Source organism: Grampus griseus, assembly GCF_964374135.1.
Source record: "Grampus griseus genome assembly, chromosome: 1".
Classification (NCBI taxonomy): Eukaryota; Metazoa; Chordata; class Mammalia; order Artiodactyla; family Delphinidae; genus Grampus; species Grampus griseus.
In genome coordinates, this window is record NC_139017.1 from 105,883,034 (window position 1) to 105,890,485 (window position 7,452).

Genomic DNA, 7,452 nt, shown 5'->3' on the forward strand with positions numbered 1-7,452 from the left:
TGAGGTAGAAATAATGGTAACTGCTGTGCAGATTATGTTTGCTGAAGGGAACTCTCATACATACACAAAAACAACGTATTCCGGGTTCTTGTTGTGTGTAATTTCTACTTTATTTACTTATCATCTCAGTTAAAGAGGACTCCTGGCAGTAATGAGGCTACATAGAATAGTTTAAGATGCTACATATTCTGTAAAAGATAAATCTAATGATTACCTATTCTAATGACAGTGCAATCTTGTCTTTCCTCATGGGGAAATTGTATGGTTGTAAGAATCTCATAGCTGGGGAGAGTGCCATGGTACAAATGTATTCATTATTTTTCTGCCTGCTTTGCTTCTGCATGGCTGTTCATGAAAGCTAGGTAATTCATTCGAACAGGAACCACTTACTGAATGGTTCACAAACCTTTCACTGGTTCCACAGTGCCTGTGAGCAACCTGGCAAATACATAAAAATGATATGCTGGAAAACAGGATGGAAAATCTTTCAGCAAGGGGAGAATGACCTACAATGGTGTTACCAAAATAAGGGAAAAGAGGGTTGGGTGAAAATAGCCTATTGCCACCTCAATTCTATTTACTATAATTGTCTTAAAAGTAAATACTCATGGAAGACAAATAATGAAACTTCAGAACAGACCATATTTTTGAGGATTTTTTCATTCACTGGGGGAGAAAGCCTGAGAAAACATGGAAGACATGAACAGAGTTTTAAGATCCGTGGTTTGTTTGAGCAGTAACTTCAAGTTTCAGGAGACCTAAAGATAATTTGACTTTCTTTTTCGTAATTGCATCTTGTTCCAGATCAAACGGAATTTTTTTTTTTTTCATGAGAATCTTCCTTCCAAGACTCTGCCAACTAAATGCTGAAAAGCTTAGGAAAGTAAATAATAAGAATAGTAATGATAATAACCCCTCCTGCTTATGAGGGAAGATGGTTATGAAGTCTCTGCCTATGCAGCAAATCAGCGGCTTGGGTGAACCATGTGACTTGGAATGTACTTTGTCATTTTCCATGAAAGAAAGAAGCAATCAAACTTCTGGTATGAAGCCTAGTATATCTTAAGTAGTGAAATTCAGTTTATGAGGTCTTTTTTAATTTTAATTTTTCAATTATCTAAGTTAAACAGCTCCCCTTCCTTCCCCCTGCCCCCATACCAAGTCATTTGAAATTGGTATTTAGGATATGCTTCTAGTTGTGTTCATTAGTAGTAGCATATCTGTGTGACTCAGACTGAAAGCTATCCCTTTCATATCCTTAAAGTTAGAATAGGCTTCCTCATCATTCAGGTGTCTTTCAGAGGTGTGCATGGAAAATCCCTGATTGTCTTACCTCTCCCTACTCTTGAGTCCATGATAGATGTTGCTAATTGGCCTGCCACTACTTCTATGGAGCCTGGAGTTGGTCTAAGAATCTTTGTCAATAAGTCACTGCCCACATGAGATGAAACCCTTCAGCCACATGAGCTCTAAGGCAACTCTGCCTGAAAGTCAGGGTGATGCTGCCTAGCTCCAGATCTTGTTCTTTATTTGTTATTCCTTCTCATTTCTGGCCACTTTGATGGTTCAAGAAGGGGAACTGTTCTGGATTTAGATCTAAAAAAACACAAGTTTCTCTTTCCTCTTAGTCATGATAAATTAATTGTTATAAAAACTCCCAAATCTTAGTGGCTTGATACAACAAGTAAGAAGGAAATGTTTCTCAAGCAGGTCCTAGATTGATGGTGTACTACAGGGTAGATGTGCTCTAAGCCACTCTATCCTCTCTTCCATCCAGTGGCTCTGCCTTTCCCTGAAGCCTTGGAATCATCCATTACATCCTCTGCATTCAGCCCCAGAGGAAGGAAGAGAGAACTCCTGGACTGTGAGAGAAATCTCAGGGAAATGTAGTTTAGCTGTATGTCTAGGACACTGACAGCACACTTTTTCCTGTAAAGGGCCAGATAGTAAATATTTTAGGCTCGTGGGCCATATGGTGTCTGTTTCACTTACTCGACTCTGCTGTTGTAGGACAAAAGCAGTCCCTAACAATACGTAAATGAGTAGGTGCAGCTGTTTTCCAGCAAAACTTTATTTACCGAAATAGGCTGGTTTTGGCCAGTGAGCCATAGTTTGCAAATCATTGGTCTAGGAGATAAAATAAATTGGTTTGGTCAGCCCATGGCAGAGTCTCTTCCGCCATGATCCTACTAGCTGTGTGACTGTGGGGAAGTAACTTATCCTTGCTGAGCTTTTGTTTTCTCATCAGTTAAAAAAAAAAAAGTATATACCATCTGCCTTGATTTATATCAGTGTTGTTTTAAAGACCAAATGGGATAGTTGACTATCTGTACTTTGTAAGCTATAAGACAGTGTACACATATATTCTTTTAAGAGTATACAGAAATGCTTATTGAATACAGCTGCAACCCTCTGCTTCTCATAGACATAAGACTTCCCATATACTGGAACAAAAGAAGGTAAAAACACTTTTTGTTTAAAGACAATTGAGTATTAGTTAAAATTATTCCTGAAAATCCAATGAGCTTAAAATAATCCAATTCTTGATTTATTCTTTCAATGAAAACCCTAGCTTGGATCTAATTTGAGGATTCAGTATAGTTAGAAAAATAAATCAATGATTGATTACATCAGTCAACCTGGAAAAAACTTGTATTTAGAGGACTTGCTCCAGATATAACTAGAATTTCTTTGGAAAGGAGTCTTGTAATAATAAAGCAAGTTTGACACTATATGAAAAGTGTATTAGTTTGCCGGGCTGCCGTAACAAAGCACCACAGGCTTGAACAACAGAGATTTATTTACTCACAGTTCTAGAGTCTCGGAGTGCAAAATTTAGGTGTCAGCGTGGCTGGTTTCCTCCGAGGGCCTCTCTCCTTGGTCTGTGATGGTTGTCTTTTTTTTTCTGTGTCTTCACATGGTCTTCCCTCTGTGCTTGTGTCCTAATCTCCTTTTCTTATAAGGGCACCCGTCATACTGGATTCAGGCCTACCCATATGACCTCACTTTACCTTAATTACAACCTTTAAAAGGCTCTATCTCCAAATACAGTCACATTTTGAGGTACTGGGGATTAGGACTTCAACATGTGAATTTTGGGGGAACACAGTTCAGTCCACAACACAAAGATCCTGCTTCCACCCTAAAACGATAAGGTTATGTCTTAGGATCCTAAACAGGTCTTTTTCTCTTAGAGATATGTCTTCAAGTTGCTCCTTTTCCCTTAAATACCAATCTATATTGCCTCCCCGCCCACTTCATATTATTAAAAATTGTTTTCCTAAACCCACATGTGTTCCAAAAATGGAGTTTGGAAAAGAGAGAACAAAGAGAACATTTGGTTCTCTGCCCCATTTTCACTTCTCTCTATAGTTTCTCTTGTTGACCTCAGTAGTTTGCATCTAGAGGGAACAACTCTTAGGGAATGAAAAGATTAAAAATAGATATTAACTAGTGATGAAATCAAATGTGTTTTTATCCCAGTACTATAGAGAAGAAGCTATTCTATAAGGGTGCGTGTGTGTATGTGTATGTGTGTGTGTTTCCTGCCTTAACCATTTTATGCCAGTATGAGTAGGGATGCAATAAAAGTTCTAAAAATAGGATTATGAGTATTAATTAATGATTGAAAAGCACTTTGAAGATGAAAAAGCATTCTATAAGCAAGCACAAAGCAATATTATTATTGTCATGCCAGCAAAAAAGGCAACACTATGGCATGCTGGTCCTTATCAACTCTACCTAAAGCTCTATTCTTTATGTATTATAATGCTCAGATGTCACTGTTTAAAATTCTACATTATCAAAGGTTATTAATAAAAATATTTTAAGTCAAACATAGCATTCTTGTAAATTAGACCTATGTGTGGCCTATTAAGCTCGGTTCCTGTATCATAATTTTCAGATAAACACAGTATCATGCTATGATTAGCACTTGACAATAACTTTGAGTTTGTTATATTAAACTTTCTACAGACTCTTCCTATCTCCACGCCTTTCTCCTCATTCATTCAACGCATGTTTATTTACAGGCATTGTTCTAGGTCCTGGGGATATAACTGTGGGTAAAACCAAATGTGACAGAATGGGAGATTATATTTATAACCATATATCTGATAAGGGTCTAGCATTCAGAATGTAAAAAGAACTCATATAACTCAACAACAAACAACCTAATTAAAAAATGAGCAAAAGACTTGAATAGACATTTCTCCAATGAAGATACAAAAATAGCCATCAAGCATGTGAAAAGATGCTCAACACTATTAGCCATTAGGAAAATGCAAATCAAAACCACAATGAGATAACACTTCATAACCGCTAGGATGACAAGAATTTTTTAATGGAAAATAACAAGTGTTGATAAGATTATGGAAAAACTGGAATGCTCGTGCAGTGCTGGTAGGAATGTAAAATGGTATAACTATTGTGGAAGACAGTTTGGCAGTTCCTCAAAAGGTTAAATACAGAATTACCGTATTACCCAGCAATTCCACTCCTAGGTATATACCCAAAAGAATTGAAAATGAGTACGCATTGAATTGAAAATGAATTGAAAATTGAAAATGAATACCTATACATGAATGTCAGTATAAGGACTATTCACAATAGCTAAAAGGTGGAAACAATCCAAATGCCCACTAACAGAGGAATGGCTAAACAAAATGTGGTACATCTATACAACGGAATAGTAATCAGTGAGAAAAAGTAATGAAGTACTGGTACATGCTTCAACATGGATGAACTTGAAAATATTATGCTAAGTGAAAGAAGCTAGACATAAAAAGTCATACATTGTACAATTCCATTGATATGAAATATCTAGAATAGATAAACCCATAGAAATAGAAAGCAGATTAGTGGTTGCCAGAGGTTCAAGGGAGGGGATATGGGTAGTGCCTGCTTAATGGATCTAGTGGAGAGACAAATATTATTGGATATTAAAGAAATTATTCTATAAATAAATAAATAAATAAATGTGTCAACCTGGCTGGGCCATGGTGTCCAGATATTTGGTCAAACATTATTCTGGATGTTTATGTGAAAATGTTTTTTCACTTTAATTAATTTGACAGAATTAACATGTAAATTAGTGGACTTTTAGTAAAGTAAATTGCCCTCGATGTAGGTGGCCCTCATTCAGTCACTGAAGGCCTTAATAGAAGAAAGACTGATATCCCCTGAGCAGGAATTGACTCTGCCAGGAGACTGCCTTTGGTCTCTAATTGCAGCTCTTCCCTAAGTCTCCAGCCTGTTGGCCTGCCCCATCAGATTTTGGACTCACCAATCCTCTGCAATCACATGAGCCAATTCCTTAAAATAAATATCTCCCCTGACTCTGCTCCCTCTCTCAGTCTATATACACACATCTTGTTGATGCTGTTTCTCTGGAGAATCCTGACTTATATTGAAAGCTTCACCCAACTCTTAAAGTCTGGCTTAAGATCTCTTTCCACAGCACCTTGTGCAGTTCCTATCATTATTCTCACCATAGTATGTAATAACTACCTGTCTACTTGCTGGTGCCCTCTACTACACCTTAGGCATCTTGAGTACAAGGGTAGCAGCTCAACAGTTCTGAAGTTTAAGGTGTGTTACAGAAAATTCTCTCTTCAGGAAAAGTTTGAGATAGTTTTACTGGTTTATCTACAATTTGGTTGTATTTCGTTCTTTGAACATGAAATTCTAATCTGAGTTCCAAACATTTTTCAAGATGATCTCGATAACAGTGAGATCAGGGGAAGCCAAGAGTAATAGAGATGTGGTATTGCCCAAGGAAACTTACCTTAATTCCATTTCCAAGCCTATAAATATCCACACACTGAGAACCATCTGGGGTCTGAGTCTTTCCAAGCATACTTTTTTGTTTCCTTAAGTCAAGAATTGTATATAAGGGCTTCCCTGGTGGCGCAGTGGTTGGGAGTCCGCCTGCCGATGCAGGGGACACAGGTTCGTGCCCCGGTCCGGGAAGATCCCACATGCCACGGAGCGGCTGGGCCTGTGAGCCATGACCACTGAGCCTGCGCGTCCGGAGCCTGTGCTCCGCAACGGGAGAGGCCACAACAGTGAGAGGCCCACGTACCGCAAAAACAAAACAAAAAAAAGAATTGTATATAATTTATAGATCACCTTGTCCTCTGGTGGCCACCATTCTTCTTCTTCTTTTTTTTTTTTTTGCAGTACGTGGGCCTCTCACTGTTGTGGCCTCTCCCTTTGCGGAGCACAGGCTCCAGACGTTCAGGCTCAGCGGCCATGGCTCACGAGCCCAGCCGCCCCGCGGCATGTGGGATCTTCCCGGACCAGGGCATGAACCCGTGTCCCCTGCATTGGCAGGTGGACTCTCAACACTGCGCGACCAGGGACGCCCCACCATTCTTCTTTATAAGAATCTGCCTTCTCCCGTAGCTTTATCTTGCAGAATCCCACTGCTAGGCCACCCATCAATACCTACAACTGATCGTTGCCTCTGTGTGTGAAGATTGACAAATTTTCTTATTGTCCCTATTAATAACATATATAACTGTGTCACCAGCATCTCTCCTCTGAGACTGAGGCGTGGAAAAGAGGAACTGCTCTCATGACAAGCCAAGAAACTGCTTGTTAAGTTTGTAGTAACATTACACTAGAGTAGAATTCAGTGTATGTTGGTAGGGTTGGGGGAAGAGTTCTCGCTTCTGATTATTTCTGTATCAGAAGGATCTTTGTTAGCAGACGATTCTCCTATGAGATGGTTTCCTGACTCTTCTCAGGACAGTACCACACTTTATTTCTGAAAATCTAATGAGAAATCTGACTGCCTGCTAGCTCTTTATATAATTGGTGCCTTACTGTAGAAATATTGACTTCCTGTTGTCCACAGTTTTAGTCTCTTTGAACTCAGGAAGTTAACCATTCAGGAAAGAAACATCAACATTCTTTTAGCTTCTTGCTGACTACAAATGATGGAAAGTAGTTTACAATGGAGAGAAGGCTGCTGGTGTAGCTATGAGTCATTCGTGCCCAGATCTCCTGTGACTCATTTTCCTTCATTAAACTGAGCAGAGTCAATAGCCCTTCAGTTTTCTGAACAGTAGATCTAACTGCGCTAATGACTGGCTGCTGAACAAGTTTAGCTATGTTCTAATTTATTTATTAAGCAACAGTAAAACAAGTATAAAGTACCCATCAATGGATAATGGGAGGACATTAGTGTTGTTGTTTACAAACTAGATATAAAACACAGCTTCTTTTAGATGAAAATGGAAAAGGCTGGGCTAGCGCCTGTCAGCATAAGAAAAAATTCAATTTTGAGGCTCTCCTCCCTTTCATTTTTAGACCTTGTTCTAAACTGGTAGCCATCTGAGAGATCCCATTGCCCTGGGCCTCCTTTACTTGGCCTAGTTTCTACATGATGCTCATCTCACCTCACTGTTTTCCTGCCTTGATCTCACCTCTGTACACCCCCTTCCTTTT